The sequence below is a fragment of the Anas platyrhynchos genome, chromosome 7 (assembly GCF_047663525.1).
Source record: "Anas platyrhynchos isolate ZD024472 breed Pekin duck chromosome 7, IASCAAS_PekinDuck_T2T, whole genome shotgun sequence".
Taxonomy (NCBI): domain Eukaryota; kingdom Metazoa; phylum Chordata; class Aves; order Anseriformes; family Anatidae; genus Anas; species Anas platyrhynchos.
The window spans coordinates 33,588,127-33,605,803 of NC_092593.1; the positions used below are offsets into that span (position 1 = coordinate 33,588,127).

General features: G+C 48.3%; 1 protein-coding gene and 2 long non-coding RNA genes across 27 annotated transcripts in view; 2 read left to right on the plus strand and 1 right to left on the minus strand.

The window, feature by feature from the left end:
- The window catches only part of MAP2 (microtubule associated protein 2), a 174,322-nt gene extending 158,735 nt beyond the window's left edge, over nt 1–15,587 (minus strand). For 8 of the 24 annotated variants that reach the window (XM_072040429.1, XM_072040433.1, XM_072040440.1 and 5 more), the window contains exon 1: nt 15,447–15,584. The gene's annotated coding sequence lies outside the window, so the exon portion shown is untranslated. Of the gene's footprint in view, nt 1–15,446 lie in introns of all 24 variants that reach the window. The other 16 variants (XM_038181829.2, XM_072040448.1, XM_027461374.3 and 13 more) reach the window with 4 other exon arrangements.
- LOC140002881 (uncharacterized) lies at nt 5,602–8,166 on the plus strand. Its single transcript, XR_011810466.1, has 3 exons — nt 5,602–5,866; nt 6,216–6,363; nt 6,742–8,166. It is a non-coding gene; the product is annotated as an uncharacterized lncRNA (long non-coding RNA).
- A 166-nt stretch (nt 15,588–15,753) lies between the features above and the next one.
- Nucleotides 15,754–17,677, plus strand: part of LOC140002879 (uncharacterized) — a 54,710-nt gene continuing 52,786 nt past the window's right edge. For both annotated transcript variants that reach the window (XR_011810464.1, XR_011810463.1), the window contains exon 1: nt 15,754–16,019. This is a non-coding gene — a long non-coding RNA (uncharacterized lncRNA). The remainder of the gene's footprint in view (nt 16,020–17,677) is intronic.

Genomic DNA, 17,677 nt, shown 5'->3' on the forward strand with positions numbered 1-17,677 from the left:
AAAGTCACTGCCCCAAGTTACATGCAGCAACTGGGAATCTCATCATAAATCCCAGACATCAACAATTAAGACAACATCTTTAGCAAGGTCTATATGCTGCTCATAGGGCATTCTAGAAAACGGTAGCAAATTTATTCATTGAATCTATTGGAAATAGTAAAGACGAAGAAAAACTGCAAATTCCTAACAACCTCATCCAAGTCTTTATTGTCCTTCCCCCGGGTATGTGGAGAAACAAACAAGAGCTATGAGCAGGTTAAAAAATAGGTGCAGTACTGACTTTACCAACCAAAAGTAAAGCACACTTGGTTTCTTCTGAGGGTCCCAGATAATAAATGTCTGAGTCAAAGATTCCATTGGTGAGGATTCTTATTCCACAACAGACAGCCTGCCCTCGGAAGCTTTTTCAATGCAAGATGCTCTTTAACAATTCACGGCTCTTTCCACTGAATCTAACACAACCCAGATCACATATCATCGCTTTGCCACCCTTTAGCCCTTCGCTCCAGTTGGATTCATGCTAAAATGCCAGGGCTGAAGTCCTCCACAGCAGCTGCCTTCCTTCAGATGAGTGACGTGTTTGACGAGCACCTTACAACCGCAGCCCTTCCTCCAGTGCAGAGGGAACAGACCATGGAGCCTTCTCCCTCTCGGAGCAACAAACAAAACCTCTTTCTGCCTACTAAGGTCCTTAGAGTTACAGCTTGTAGAACCAAAAATGCTGCCATGCCACTGAGGGACAGGAGCAAGGGGTGTAATTACCAATAACTACAGTCACCCAGGTGTCAGCATGGCAATTTGGGGCAAAACAGGAAACAAGTGAGATGAGTTAACAGCTGTTTTCTTGTCAGTGGGTTATCAAGATGGTTACCAGATGAATGTTCGTATTTCAACACAGATGCTATCCTTTATATCTCAGAGTTTTCCACGGGACAGACTACATACACATTTTTACATACCACGTTCAACAGATTACCCAAGTATTTTCTCTCCAACAACTTATTCCCTTTGGTACAGCACTAAGTGATTCCAGGAGTCATTACTGTCATAGGAAAAGTTTCCTATTTATGGTCCTTCTGGATGTGGAAGAGCTATTGGCGTAGCATGGGAAGGCGGGACGCAGTTAGTCATGCACATGCCTCAGCAGCACACTGCTTGAAGCAGCACTGATGACTGCAGGTGAAAGGTGTTTCACTTGGAAACTGCCCAGGTGACAGCCCTCACGTATGGGCGGTAACGGCCCTATTGCTGGCACTTCTATTTAGCACTGTCCAAGTATTCAACTCCAGTGTGTGTGGATACCAAGCTCCATTCAGCCCCATGGTTATGTAGGCACATGCTTGCAAGAACGAGGCTGTAAAATGGGAAGTCCGCTGAGAATTAATAAAAGGCACCTACACTGAGCAGCACGGGAAAGCCGTGGGGAACTTCAGAGGGACGCAGCTCAGCTCTGTAAGAAATCCTGACGCCCTCAGCACTCTAGAAGGAAAAAAAAAAAAAAATCCTTCTGCAGAATTTTTGGTAACTAACAGATGGCATTGGGGAACAGGGATAATTCTCTAATAAGGGACAGGTGTTAATTTAAAACTTTGACAGAAATGCAGTCATTCCTACAAAATTCTGTCAGATTCAGGATTAGGCTCTTGTGGAAAGTTCCCTATATACCAGTCTCATCCCCAAAATAATAAAAAAAAGAAATCCTGAATATACAAGATTTAAAGTAGACCTTTATATGACTCCAGCAGATCACAGAAAGTATCAAGGCTATTTGCTTAAATAAATGACGTATTTATCAATAAGTGACAGCATTAGCCCAGCCAGGCATTTTCCAGTTATCTTACATGACATTTTACGAACATGCACTTCTCCATCTGACAAGCAGCACGGCTTTACCAATTGTCACCATAGAAATCTAAATGGCAAAACCAAAATTAAACAACAGCCTTTTTAGAATGAAAAAAAAAATCTGCTTTATTTTCTTCTTCAGTGTTTAAAGCAGTTTGATGTGTTAAGCTAGATAACGTGAAAAAAAAAATGCTGTTTTAAAATACTGCTCTAACATTATCCATGCCTCTTAGCCTTCAAAGTTAAACATTGGTGTACAAGAACATTTTTACATCAAACACACCACCACTTCACAGCACTGTTAAGAAGCCAGGCTGAAAGGGGTCTCTCTCCATTTTGAAACCGTAGGCTGGCCCTAGCAACAAGACTCAGACCATTTAAGATCTCTTTAGATCAGGAATGTCTATTTCAAACTTACCTCAATAAGGTAAAATACTTCACCGCATACCCTAGGCAAAGTACTATTACAAAAACTTGAGTTACTACTACTAATGGGTACAAGTTTGGAGTCTTGAAACTATTCTACCATTAACATCCCATATATAATTACATCACAGAACTTACAGGGGGGAAAATGTACAGAAACACGGAAAGGGAGCTGCACACCTATCAGGCTGATATCCCAAAGTTGTCAGACACACACAGAGCTTTAAGCACCTCTACACAGACGTGCAGCACTCCCGACAGTGTGAAAGCAGGTGCCAAAAACCTAATAGAGAAAAGTGACAAACACTGCAGACAGCTTCCAGCTGGGAACAATCCCAGCCTGCTCCTCCAGGCCCGTTCCAGCCACAGCTCAGCTCCCACTCTCCCCACCACTTCATACGTGTACATGCTCAGGCTTCCTGCCCCACAATTAGCTCAAACCCCCCTGACCAAAACCACATTATTGTGCCTGGTTTTCTGCTTCCTATGTCTCTGCAAAGTATGCCCCTTAGAGGACTAGCTTGAGGTTTGCTCTTTCAAGTCCCCATTTTGATTCCACAAATCCCATACAAGCTGCATGGCACAGGATGCATACCAGCAGCCTCTGCTTGTTGTTAGTATCAGCGTTAGTGGAGCAGTAATTCACATTCAAAGTTTTCACCAGGTTTACTCATATTACCAGCAGATCTGGTGGGGTAAAAGCACAAGCTCTCTGCTCTTTGTCACAACTTCCCCGAGCCAGAGAGCACCATCACAGCATGCAGCTGCTCCTCGCCTCCTCCTTCATTACTGCTCCACCATCTCTTTGCTATTAAAAAACACACACCCTCCAAGGGCTGAAGCTGCCTGCATGAGACACTGTCTCAAGGAAGTGCCCTAATTATGCCTCTCTCATAATTTACATTTTTATTTCAGCTTCAAAACAGCTGCGCTCCTCTCTGGAAAAAAAACAACAGCAGCACAGTAAATCCTCTGGGCACATTCTCCCTGTTCTTCTTTCCAAGATGCTGCTGTGGGACTTTATACAGGTTGAAGACAGAATCAATCCACAAAAAACAAACAAACAAACCAAAAAAAAAAAAAGGATATTCGAACCTCTCTAGATAACAAACTGTTAATGTAAAGATTGTCTAACCTGGGGCAGTAGCTTTCAAGAACTGAGATTTATTTTTCCTGTCCCATGGCTAAAATAAGAAATGCCATACAGTCTTCCAGATTCACAGAGATTAGAAAAAGAAAAGACTTACTGGACGACTTGATCCACCCTTTCATGACAGAGTTGTTCCATATTCACGTGGCCGCACCGTATCATGTGGTAGGGTGTTACTGGCTCATCTTTAAAAAAATATACTCAACACTTCCATTGCGTAATGCAAGTTACCTTGTCTTTAACAGCGATCTCAGCTGCAGCACCAACCCCACTGGTAGAAACCTGAGAACTGAAATTATATTCAAAACGTGGATTTTGAGTCACATCACTCAGAACTCACTGCAGGAAATTCACAACACGCTGCAATATAAGCAGCAACAGCTAACTAAAGTGGTATTTGAATGGTAAATGCTTTCGAGTTGTGCTGAGCAAGTTTTAAAATGGAAGAGACAAGATCTATTGTCTGCAAAGAAGATGCTCAGGGAATACAATGGACAAATGCCAGCAATACTCTTGTTACTCCATCGGCGGCACGAGAACGGAAGCAATGAACAACACACTCGAGCTTCCTGCAGATGCTCCAAAGCGTCTGTAAGGAAGGCAATGACATCTTGCACAGACACAGGACTACCAAAGTTTGTGCCTGGCTTCTTGTGCCCACGACCTACCTAGAGCTCTTTCCACACAGGGAAGGGCTCCATCAGCCCCAGCCAGAGCCCGAAGACGAGGGCCATAGAGTCCCAGAAGCAGCTCCCATCTTCCAGCACTGCAGTGAGGCAGCCAAAACCCACCCACACATCCCAGTCCTGCTGTGCCTCTTCTACCTGCCCGCGTGGGCAGGCACGTACGGGGGCTGGAGGAGAGCACAGGAGAGGTGTGTTAGCACAGCTGAAACAAAACTACACGAGTTTGCCCCTTCCGAATTTCAGGCACGCCGAAGGGGAAATACAAAACACAATACAGACCAAACAGGAGTGTAAGACACCGAGGGAGGCTTCTGTAAATCACAGAGCAAAACACACAGTCCTGCCCCTCTAATGGCCTGAGCAGCCTGCAGCCCTTCTGTGCTGCTCATGGAACTATTCAGAAAGCCCCAAAGCCAGCTGCCCCGGGGCAGCAGAATAATACCAGCTCCACATCGCTGTTCCCAGCCCACCTGCCACCACCCCGGGCTGCTTTGTGCCCCACCAAAGCTCTCGTGGGCTCTTTTGTCGGGCACCTGCAGAACACCACACAAGCCCGAACATTTCAAGTAGCTCTAAGTCAGCTCCCAGCTCGGCTCTTTGTCCTCTAAAAATAACTTCGGTTTAATTGCAACTGGCCACAATTTTCTAATTCTCAGTGACCCCAAACCTCTAAATCTATTACCCGGAGACAGCCAGGGTAATCCCTAATGAAGGTGTGGGCACGACGCAGCGCGCTAGGGGCCATCTGGCTGCCAGGTGTTTCCTGGCTTAGCTTTTCCTTGCAGCATACATCCCTCCTCTAATTCTAAGGCAGGCAATTTCCACCTCGGGACACTCCTCCATTAAAGACACAAGCAAGGGCTTTCTTGCAAGCAGGTTGCTTTTCTGCCTGCAGCAGAAAGCCTGGAAGGGCTGCTTTTTACCACACATGCCTCCCTGTGACTACCAGCAAAAGACGGCACCGAGTGAATTTCTGCCCGTCAGCAGGAAGGGAGCCAAGTACATTTCCAGGGTAGCCCCGCATCTTCCGCCCTTCACTTAAAACCAAAAAAAAAATTAATTAAAAAAATGGGGCAGTGTTTGAGAACTAACAGAACTATTCATGTAAAGAGGTGATTGAAAAAGCACCGGACAAGCTTGTCAGCCGGTGTAGTTTGACATCTTTCAAGGAGCAAAACAGCCTATGCAGGGAGGGTAGATCCCGGCTTTAACTTTCAAAAAGGGGCATCCACTTCCCTGAAGTCCCTGTCTTTCAGACAAGCAAAGCCTTCCAGCTCCCGGACACAAACGCCAGGGCCCTGCAGCATTTTTGAGCAGAGGGCTGGCAGGGAGCGAGCCCTTTTTGCACAGTGCTGGGGCTGCCCTGGCTCCACTTCCCCAGCTGCCTTCCCACAGGGTCAGGCGAGGACCAGGTGCCGTGGGAGCAGGCAGGGCAGGACCCCCAAGGCTCAGCTGAGATAAGCCCGGACTGCCAAGAGACCTCGTCCCAGGCTGCCCCTGGTTCCCACTGGCTGACAGGCCAGAGGGGACCCTGCTGCTGCGCTGATGTTTGGGGGGCACAGAGCATCTCCTGAGTTTTGCTACAGCAAAGAGAAAAGGCCTGCAGACTGCTTCCAGCACACAGAAAGGGACGCAGGGCTGGGGAGCTCTAGAGAGTCAGCCTCGATGCTCCAGCTGTCCTCAGGATATAAAAAAAACAGCAGTTACTGGAGGAGCAACGCCACATCTCAAAACAGAGTCCAGTGGGGGAATATCACAGGTTCTTCTTCCATAGTTTCATCTACTTACTTGGGAAGTGAACCCACTTTTTTTAATCATGGGCTTATTTATGCGGAGCTCTGCCCAGAGCTGTTTCAATGTAAACTGAGCGACTGAACTGAAAAGCAACAATCGGAGAGACAGACACACTTAAAGGCAGCCAGAGCTGCACTACAGGGGGAAATAGCTCAGCTCCACTGCCAGTTTTGAAGCATTTTCAAACTCAGCTGTGAAGCAAATCCAGCATGGAAAGGGCAATATTAACAAATGACTACAGACACAGCACCTTTAGTCTGGAGGCACACTTGCTCGGTCATTTGACTATTTGCATATTTTAATCTCTTTTATAGCAGAAACTTTCTGTATAAAAATTATTTTCGCAAGCCTCAAGACATTCTTCGGGGAGCTACTCATCTGCCTGGTGACACAGCGTGGGGCAGGGCTTGTTTACTAATGCAGGAGGACGACGCTTCCATCAAGATCATGCCTTGCCGGCAGGTAAGGGCAGCGGAGCAGGCAGTAGGTATGCCAGGCTTTCCAACTGCAAACACGCGAGGGGAACAGAGACCAAAAGAAAGCTGTATTTGGATCGTGTTTGGATGGGGAGAAGAAGGGAGCATGTGGAGACAGCTGCTTCTTTGTATCTATTGTACAAGTCTGTCCAGAAGTCCTGGACAGGCAAATTCTGTTCCTACTGTTGCATCAACTCTGAAAATAAACCCAACAGCTACAGCTGAAACTAGTCTCCACACCAAGTTTTTCAAAGAAAAATGTAATGTATGCATCAGACCTCGCTTTTTGCCTTTTAAATACACGCATAGATCACTCCCCCGCCAGAAGAAAGCTAGTATTTCACTCACCTTTCCTCTCCCTTAGGCACGTGAGGCAAAACTGCCAAAACACTGCCAGACGAGAGAGAGAAAAACCACACTGCATCTCAAGTAGCAGTTCTCCAAGGGAAGCACAGACAGGTGACTACACGATGCATGCCATGGTTTGGTATTTATCTAAAGTGGTGGCTCCACTGGAAGCACAAGTGCATCATAAAATCCTCCTGCCCACTCCAGGACACCAGCAGATCACTTACCCATCACACACTGGGTAGGCAATGCCACCGATGCTGATCTTGCACTAGCTTAAAATGCAAAAGAAAACCCCATCCTCTTCAGAAAAATCTTGCTGTGAGATATAAAACAAATTAGAAACAAAAAAGTCTCAGATCTCCCTCAAAAGACTGGAACTTCAAAACTGAAATTCATGTGAGAATGGCAGGGCAAGAGGGGCAAACCCATCGCCTGGTGCTGACCAGGAAGGTATTTCGGACAAATGACCCATCACACCAGCTCTGCACTAACTGTAGCTCCATACCCTGAGGTATGGAAACCATTGGGTTTGCCCAATATTATTTCCCAAATTCTTATTCCCTCTGCCTGCTTGTAATAGACTGTAAAACAAATTTAGTCCTAAAACACTTAATTCGAAGTGTAAACAAGTAACTTACTCTAAGTACTACCACCACCACGATGCTGTCCCAGCACCTGAAGCAAACAGAAGGTGCGACCCCACCCAAAAAAGAAGCATCGGTCCTGTCACAGTCATCAGTATTTCTATCTGCTGGCTCAGGATTAGCAAATCAAATCGACCTGTCAAAACAGGAAGGTACTCACTCCACGCCAAGCAAAGTGCTGCTGTCAGCCTCTTGCAGCAGTAAGTTACAAAGGCCACTCTCTCGTCAGTAGCGTACGCATCCACTGGTGCTACAGGGCAACAAGCAGGGTCAAGTTCACAGCAAGATTTCACAGCAAGATTTTGTGACTGACCTAAGCAGCCCTGGAACCAACATACTCCAAAAGTTAGGAGCAGACTGATACCTCGCCAGCAGGCAGTGCACAGACCTGGGAACACCGCGCTCAGCCCCTTGGCTAGCACTGACTCAGTTCGGGGCTGCCGACCTCCCCAGGCTTTGGGCACAGCATCGCTCCCGCAGGCGCTCCTTGGCTGGCAGTGCCTTAATTTGAGTTCCCAATCTGGGATTCCAAAATGACTTAGTCCAGCCAAACCAGAGAGCTGAAAAGCAACACGGGTGGCACCTGCACGAGTCATCCCTCACCCAGAAGAGGGCAAAACAGACAGGAGGGCTGCAGAGGTGGGTGAGCAGAGCAGCCTGCCTGCCTCCTGCCAGCGATAATCCCAGGCAGGGCTGGCCCCTCCAGCCAGGTCACACGCGGATCAAAACCCCAGACATCCAAACAAACACACGCAGCCACCCAGGCACGTGCAGGATCAGTGTAATAGAGCTGCCGTAAAGGTGATCAGGTGTGCTCTTAACTCGAGGGTGATGGCAGCCATTAATACATTAAAGCTCTGCAACATATTATTAATTCCACTTACTGCTAACATCGGATGACAAAAAACCTGCCTGAAACCAGCTTTCACACCAACAGAAATAGCGTTGTACTAGAGGTAACTGCAAGCAAATGCAGCTTGATTGCAGGTATTTTTTTCCCCCATGCATTCCATTAAAAGAAGTTCTTGATTCTTCACACTGAAATACACTTTTAATATTTTTTTAGTTTACATGTTGCAATGCAAGTACTGACACCATTTTAAGCGACACTAGTAGCATGCCATTTAAGTGATCTAACTGAAGGATTGTAAATATTAGCTATAAATCACTGCTGCTAATTCTGGCAGCCTGTTAAATTATAGATATTGTCACATTATCAAATGCCTTGCACTCAGCATCTCAGCCATAGATTTATTAGCTGCTCTAACAGATAGCACTGGGGAACATGAAATGCTTACATTCAATATTTTGCTACGTCTGATTCAAAAACACAAGCAGCTCTCTGTACCCTGAAAAGCTTCACTTTGCGGAACACCACGGCCTGAAAGCCCTTATTTACCCTGCTCCATCCCTCGCTCTTTGGAATGAATCATGTTATTAACTGCTCCCCCCCACAGAAAGAGGGTTGTTTGGTTTTCTTCTTCCCTTTTTTTTTTTTTTTTAATTACTCTCGTGTGTGTCTGCCAACTTTCCCTTTACCATTCCACAAAATATGTATATTTTCTCTCTCCAAACCAGAAGAAATATTCCGTTTCCTTCCTCCTGGTTTATGTGTTTCTCCATCATTTTCCCAGAGGAAATTTTTTTAATGGGGCATCTAATCAATCACAGGAGAAAGAAGGGGGAGGCGCTAGGGACAAAAACACCTAGCTTGTCACTTTCCTTCCTGACACGCCAAGCCTCTCCACCAGGCCTGTTCTGGACTCCCCGGCAGGCAGAGCCCAGCTCCCCAGCATATCCTGAACACCCTGACAGCCTGGGAGAGCATCCTGAGGGCCAAACTCTGCTCTCCTCGTACCACTGCAAACTCAGAGCAGCTCTGATCCAAGCCTGGAGGAGCTTACTCAATCCATGCAGAAATCTCTCTCCGCACCTGCGAGCAGTTACACCTTCTGCTTCTGTCCATTCAGCTGGAAAATAACCCTCCCTCCTAGTCTCGTGGCTGTCTTCCACGGGTTTGGGAATACAGGTGCAGGGAAGGGACAGCAGGGTAACTGGGGGGGCCAGGAAGCAGCACGGGACTGGCACACCCAGCTTCAGCTCTGGTCCACCCCACGCAGGGTGGGATGTGAATTACTGAGCAGCCCTTAAGGAGCGAGCTGTACTACCCCGTTCCCTCACAAACCTTTCAGCTACACACCTGTGCCTCTGCTCTCGAAGCCCCTGGATGTTTTCCTCAGCCTTCTTGAATGATTTCTAATTGCTGGGGGAAATAAAAGCTGGTATTGAGCTCAGCATGACTCAAGCGAAGCAGGCAAATGCCTAACTGTGTGAACACAGACTTGCTGCAAACAGGAGCAGCAGCAGCCTGCCCACCACACCCTGCGATACAACCCCTGAGCAGCAGCCTGAGACACCTGAAAAGCATGCCAGGCCCCGGCAAACAGGGATCCCTCAGTGAGAGGCACGATGACTGCACATGTACAGCTGCTGTTGATCAAGCTCCAGTCCCAGTAGCTCAAACAAAGGGAGCAGCCCTGCTTTCTGAGTGATCCCACATGGCCAGAGCAGGAGCGGGTACCCAAACACATCTTACCTGATCACGTGGAAGCAGATGAAAGAACGGGGCAGGGGCTTTTGGAGGCTGGGGGTTCTCTTTGTCCCCCAGTCAGCCAGGGGACAAGTGAGTCAGGTTGAGCCTCCCCGAGGTTATGGGGGCACTTACTCTCAAGGCACAGCACCTTGCAATTGCCTGCATGGGCTTAGCAACTGATCGCAAATAGCTTCCACAGAACCTGAGGGGAGGAAAAAAAGAGACTGAGCTCCACCTCAAAGGCAGCTGGGCTTCCTTCGGACACAGCCTGGACAAGGCTGCAGTTGAGTTGTGCAGGGAGGAGGCCAAGCAACACAGATCTGCTCTCCCAGGCAGCAGGTCTGGGTTTCTGGCCTAGCCGTACAGCACCCAGGTCACTTCTGAAGGTCTTCAGCACTTCTGCTGTTCATCTCAGGATCAAGTTTGGCCTGGGGCCAGAAGTTTCAAAGCACAAAGCTACCTCTGCTCTGAGCTTCTGTAATATCCCTGCCCTACGTTCATGTTTTGTGGCGTTTTATCACCTTGTTCATCCAAACTGCACCCGAGATCAGAAGCTCAGGAAAAGAGGCAAGTTTCAGGGGGTGAGGCGGCCGCTCTACCAGATAATGCATGGTCCTCAAAACAGAGCTGACAGCCTCTAGTTTTAAACCAGAAACCAGCTCCTATCATTCTGTCCAGAAAATAAAGTGAAAACATAGGGCTGATTGAATCAATAGGTCTTGTAATTAAATGCTGCCAAGTTAGCTGACATGATTGGCCTACTGTGTTGTTGTTTTTTTTTAATATTGTTTATCCAGAGGTTGCGTACGCATTAAATACAGCTAATTTTGCAAATAGATACTGGAAATTTGATTTAAACCTCCCTCAGGGGTAGCAATGACATGTTTTACCAACAGACTAGCAAGTTTTCATAGACTCAACTCACTGGAAGCTGCTGAGATCTAACTGCATTAGAGCAAGGCAGTGCTGCTATCAGGAATCTCCTCCTAATTCTTCCCAGTGGGCCTCGACCAACAGGAGGCAAGGAATATTCCTCAGCTCCCTGCATCCAGAAGCATCAATTGCAAATGAAGGAGAATTCACCAGAAGAGCTGAATTCAACCTACAGATCCACAACCCACGAATTCCCAGGTATAAACAGATCATTCCCCTCGAGTGGAGGAGTATCCCACATTTTCAGTAACAAGGAGACAGAGCTGAAAAGGGAATTAGCTCTTTCCAGATGGTGCAAGTCAGGTGCGGGTTCAATGAAGTCAATGCAGTTAGACTGATTTTCTCTACCTGACACCCCTGGTAATAACAGGGTCAGCGTCTTCCTCATACAAATACACATGCGTATTTTGTCTGGAAGACAGACATCATGTGCTAAAATAAACAAATACTACACCACAGAAAATTAGAAAACCAACATGTTTTGAAGCGTTAGAAGAGAAACCATGTACCATAATTTTGGTCATGACTCGACCAGTGCTGACCTGCCTCACTGATTAGAGGAAACAAAGATTTGGTAAATCTTTACATTACCGAGGTTGCCAAAGTCTCCTATTTTCACCACAACTCCTTTTGAATTAGCCCCCTAACAAAGACACTGGATATTGCATACAAACACCCACACTGGCACTGCTGCCTCGTTAGCATTTTGAATGATTGTGACAGGCCCCACCTCCCCAATCAAGACAAAAGAGCAAAGCTAAGTTTCATCTGCTGTAGGGAAAAACACTGGTGAGTGTAAAACCATAAGGAGCAACTGCATTAGCTCATCTTTCTCCCTAATAAAGCGGCAAACAATTAAAGTAAAATGGGTCAATCAAGACCTCAAATCTGCTTAGCAGCTAGCACTGTTAACCCATGTGGCCACAGCAACCCAAATTAACCCCCTGGATGCATCAGGCTTCTTCTAACACCTAGAAAGCAATTACAAATGCCACATTGAATGTCCTTCTGAAACACTCTCCTACAGCTTAGCGGCATAACCAGTGATTAAATCTACCCCCGAAAGAAAAGCTTTTTCCTCTGCTAAGGCAGATGGCTTAAGAAACCACCTTTGTTTCCATCAGTGTCCCTCTAAATCAGCTCCACCCTGTGGAAATCAGTCTTTTTTTTTTTTTTTTTCATTTGTTTGTTTTCTTAGGTGCTAAAATACACTACAGAAGCACTGTTAATAAGCACACCCATACATGAAGCAAAAAGAAAAGGAAACCTATACTGTCCCTCAGCATGTGTTTGGGGAAGGATAAGCAATCCAGTCATTTCAAGGAACATTGCTCACTTCTGTGCTATCTCCAGAGGTCCTCAGCACCACCAAACATCACCAGGGGTTTTCCACAACTGAGCCCATGTACCCTGAATTTAGACTCTCTCTTTTCAGCAGAACAGCTAAAAACATGCTTTACTTCAAAGCATGCTTACGGCTCACTTTCAAGAGCACTTAAGGATATGTTTAAACAACTGAATAAATCCAGATGGACCAAAGCAAGCATCTTGGAGTCCTAGGGAACAATTGTACATATGAACACACACATCATTTTATTCCCTAATCAAGTACACACATGGAGTTTAAAGCAGCACACAAATGCAACACCCAGCTCGCCAGCTAATTCGGTTCAGGAGGTACCTTGGGAAGTCACCTAGTCCCGAGGCCCCAGCATATTACAGTTATCCAAATTTCTGTCACTGCCAGTACCTGGTACTGTAGGGAAAAAGAGGTCTGTACTCAGGATGTTGGAGCATCCCACAGGTTATACAGCAGTACTGCTATCAGAGCTTTCCTTTTAGTTTTTCCTCCCTGAAGCTAGCTGCCACTTGTCTTATCGCGGCATATCAGATTGCAGATCTGACAGATGCTGCAGCTGCAGTACAAGTTCTCTCAGGACCTTCCAAGTTTGCAGAGCTTGTAGCAATAAAAAGGCAGCTTTTTGAAAGCCATTATCATACAGTCCTCACAAGTCTTTTTGACTTCTCCTTCTCACTCCTTTAAAAAAAAAAACAAACCCATCACTAACATATGTATGTGAAATGCCACATGTGAGGGTGACTGCTGAAACAGTCCAGCAGAGCGTGCAGTGGGCCTCACCCATCCATTTCTGTGTTTAGACATTTCTAGCACTTTCCACAGCTCAGCCAACTGCTCACCAAGAACGGGGCCAGGAACAGCTTTGGTGTCAGTACGCAGAGCAAACGTTTCCTCTCATGAAGCCAGGTATATGGCTTAGCAAACACTAATACAGAAAGCAGCATGACGCAGGCTGAAAGGAAGGCACACTTCCGAAAAAATGACGAGCATAAAGGGAATTCTTAACCCAGACTGCAGCAATTAATTTAGGGACTACTGTGATCACTCATGCCCAGGCACCAGACCTCAGGGGTCAGTCACTAAATGACGACTATTTTTGTTATTGTCAGAATATATTTAAAGAGCTCAGCTAAGCGGGCACTGACATAACATGCCATAAAAATTACATCAGATCCCTAAATCCAGGGTTCAGATGCTGCTTTACGTAACAAACTGTGTTATAGGCTCAATGAACTGCCCTCCGCATCCGAAGTGCCAGCCCTCTGGCTTCTCTCAAACACCAAAGGCAAGCTGCAATATGGGTGCAACAAAGTGCAAAGTGCTGCTAACCAAACCCTGTCCCTTGGTACAAAAGGAGATGAAAAGAAGGAACTTGCACTACTGCACCTGACTGCTGAAATCACCTTTCTTCCCGGAGCCCTGCTGCATGAGGGCTCGCTTGTGTGCTTTATTTGTGCTCTGTGGATGCTCTCACTGAGCCAAAGGGGTGCAGTGTGCTGGTGTAGCTCATCTGAAAGCTCCACAGGGTTGGGGCCTGAGTGCCGTGAGACTTGGTACCGCATCTAGTTTGGGGTCCTGCCCACTGCCAAGCGCATCGTTTTGCAAACAGGAGAAATAAAATGTGCAGTGAGGAAGTCGGCGGTTCCTAAACCTAGGTGCTACAGTGGCGAGTTTGAGGTTTGCCATACGTCTTATGTTTTGGAAACATTCACAGCAGAAATAGACACCTATCCAGACTGAACAGGACTGCCTCTGCGCTAACTGAAGGGAGTTTCTGCCACACACAGGGGAGATGCCCGTTCTCTTTGTTAGTGATTCACTCCTTCATGATCTGTGAAGTAATGGCAGGGGCAATTTCACTAGGTAATGCTCTCTCAGCACATTCTCCCTCGCTTCTCAGCAAGGGCTGAGATGCTGTAATCACGTCATCCAGCAGGGTGGGAAGGGAGAGAAGCTATAGAAAACAAATACATCCTGCAGCTGAACCTCTTCTTGGGTGCATCGGCTCTGACATCTTACGTCTAGACATCCCCGCAAGTCTAAACCAGCACGGGTGGAAAGAAACGGGCTCTTTCACAAGGAGAAAACAAAGGTTTGCGGAGGAAGGGGGAGAGGCAGAACAGAAAGGATAGGCGCTTCGCCCTTGGGAGGAGGAACCTGTCAAAACAAAAGGGGCAGGTTTGCTGCACCGGGAGCAGCACAGATGCTGGACAGCAAACGATTTATTTGAGAAAGGACGGAGAAAGGTTCCTTGACGCAGCCACAAAGGCTCGACGGATCGCGGAAAGGGCTGACAGAAGCCTGGAATAAGTAAGGCTTACAGAATATGCATGTATACCTCGCCTTCTAATGCAGGGTTTTATGTTAATGACCACTCCTGTGTGAAAGCCTGCTATTTTATATCAGGAAGAAGCCTACATGAAACGCCGAGAATATCTTTATTCAGAGGAAACCTGAAAGTTGCAGCTTAGCATAGGGAAATGCGTTACGTCCGTATCTCAAACCCCAAAAGCAGCTCTGCCGGCATGCGGCACACCCCCTTCTTTCCCAAAGCTGCTTCACAAAGCACGTCTTATCCAAGCGGCAGGTGGCAATTAGCGTCTCAGACACGATAGGCGACAAATTGGGGCGAGCAGGCTTTATTTGCGGAGCACACCCCGCGTACACTCCCCGTACCTGCGGCACCTCGAGCGGGGCGCGCTCCGCAGCGTTTTTTCCTCACAGAAAAAGGCTTTGTTCGCGGTCACCCCCCCCCCCAACACACGGCTGCCTCCTCTCTGTGGCAGAGCCAGTCAACGCAGGGAATTATTCTTCTGTCTATTTGCTTCCCCGGTGCAAATTGCAAGGGGAAATCGCCCCCTCCCCACACACACACACCTCGCTCCCCCCCTCCTTGTCTCAGCCTCCTTTGTTCAGCCTCGCAGATCCCCTCAGAGGGGCTTAGCGCGGGCGGGAGGGGACGCCAGGCTCCGTCCTTCCCCGGCTTTTTCGCTCTGGAGATGCTCGAAACCCTGCGGGCAACCCTCCTACGAGGGTTAAAAGGCGCATTAGGGGCAGCGGGCACCCCCCGCTTCCCTCAAGCGGGGCTGCGGGGGCGCCAACTCCGCGTCCTGTCAGCGCCTGCCCCGCGCCCCCAACGGTCCCCAACGGCCCCTAACGGTCCCCAACGGTCCCCAACGGCCCCTTACCTGAGCGCCACAGCGGCCGCCGGCACTGGGACGCCGAGGGGCTGAGAGAGGAGGCGCCGCCGCCTCAGCCCGCCCCGCCGCTCTCGGGGCTGTCGCCGGGCCGCGAAGCCCCGCGGCCCGCCCCCCGCTCCGCCCCGGCCCCTGCCCCAGCCCCGTTCCCGGCCCCGGCCCCGCTCCCTCAGGGCCCCCCGGCGGTGGCGGAGGTGGTGCTGGAGGTGCTGGAGGTGGTGGTGGTGGTGGCGGCGGGGCCGGCCCCTCGCTGCCCGCCCCGCCCCGCCCCTCGCCCGCCGCCCGCAGCGGCCCCTGCATTGCGGAGGGGCCCGGGCGCTGCGCGAAATGGCGGGGCCGCCCCTGAGGCAGCGCCCCCGCCGCGGGACGAGATGGCCCCGAAGGTCCCGCACCTCGGGGGCTCGCAGTGATGCTCCAGCAGCTTTCTCTTCCCTTCCTTCCCTTCCCGGAGGCGGCTCGGTGAGAGGGGTACGGAGATGTGCCTCAGCACCCGCAGCGCTGGCTGGCAGACCGTGTGGTGGCAGAGCCCCCAGCCGCCCCCTGCACGGAGCTCGGCGGCACAAGGTACCCCCTCATCACTCACCCGCTTCCCAAACTCGTTGCACCTCCTCCTCTGCCCCTTAGGATGCCCCTCAAAGCAGCCCTGCTCCTCTGGTGAATGTACGAGACACCATCACCTCACCTTGCAGTCAGTGCCCCCTGCTTTCCGTTCCCTTTGCTGGAGATCAAAGAGTGGAATAGGGCTCTATTAGCTTTTCCATTTCCTAAACAAATCAGCTTTCTTTGTTGTTTTTCTATCGTTAATGAATGTGCAAAAGCCAGTCTGACAGAGCCTTAACCAGCAATTCCCACTATAAGTATTAATCTGTGGAAAGGTTCTGAAACAGGTAGTGTATTTTGTTCCATTAAAGATAAATATGCCTATTCTTTACATCTGGGTGCCCAGAATATGTACTAATTTCAGCCCGTACAACAGTGCAAAACCCTTAAACTGTGACTTCAGTTCTGTCTAATTCCGCTGCAGCACTCTGAGCAAGTCCCCTGTCTATTTTTTCCAAAGCTTCACTAATTCCAGGTACCATGAATCATGCATCATTTCAAGCATCATTTTCAGAAGCGCTGAGCACTCTTTCTTCACAGACCCGAGCAGGCGATCTGCGACATTTCAGCTCTGTAATTTGGGCCTCTGCTCTCTTCGACAGGGCGGTCAGGGCACAGGCTGAGGAAAGCACAGGCCTCACTGCCACAGCTATTCCTTTGACTGCCATCTCAAGATGGCAATCCCTCAACAACTACCGCTTCTGTTGTGTTTCATTCCCACGTCAAGGTCAATAAAGGGACTTGAGGGTGCCAAATTATTCTGTGCAGAATTTTTTAAAATGTATTTATACATCGTGCTTTTTCTCCCTGTAAAGATCTGAGTAAATTAAGGCTGCAGACATTCCCTTCCAGTCCTTTTTCCTTGGCCCTCCTCAAGTTATCTGGGAGAACTTCCCACCACTGCCACTTCCCTGTTCTAGCGTTTCATCTATAAATCAGTGGCATGGAAAGGGAGCAGAATCATGCCAAGAGGACAAAGCCATCATGATCCCCTCTGGCTGCTCACCGTCAGTGATGTATATCCATCCGGAGGAGATGCTTCCAGAGGAAACATTTGCTGCAGGCAGTCATTCTTCCAGACTGTCAGGAGTGAAGACTGTCAAGGACAGTGTACCTGCATACCCAGCACCCAGGGCCACAGCAGTGCCTTTCCCTGCTGTCCTCTTCAGTGCCTCCCTTTGGAGGCCCACACAGCCATACAAAGACCCCAGAGGAGCTCCCCCCACAAGCTCAGCTTATTTTGAGCTTATGCTATTAAAAAAAAAAGGAAAGGACAGCTTATATTTTTGTGGGAAATAAGCCCTGTGATGAGTGTCATGGAAGAGAGGTCTCAGTGGAAAGACACCATGCACAATAAATAGGCTTCATGCTGTCTACAAATGATCCTGGAGTTCAGGGTGATAAAACTGACCAGAGAAAGGCTCAGAATATTCCATGTGCTGTGGAGAAATCAGTGCCTCTAGCTCCAATGCAGTACTTCAGCAGCCTCTTTTCAGCAGCAGGCTGCAGAGAGAGAAGGTGAATCTTGGAAGTTAGTCATTCAGCTGCAGCTCTCCTTTAAACAAGTCATCAAAGATGATGAAAAATAAACACAGAAAAAACAACGTGGCATTCACCACTTT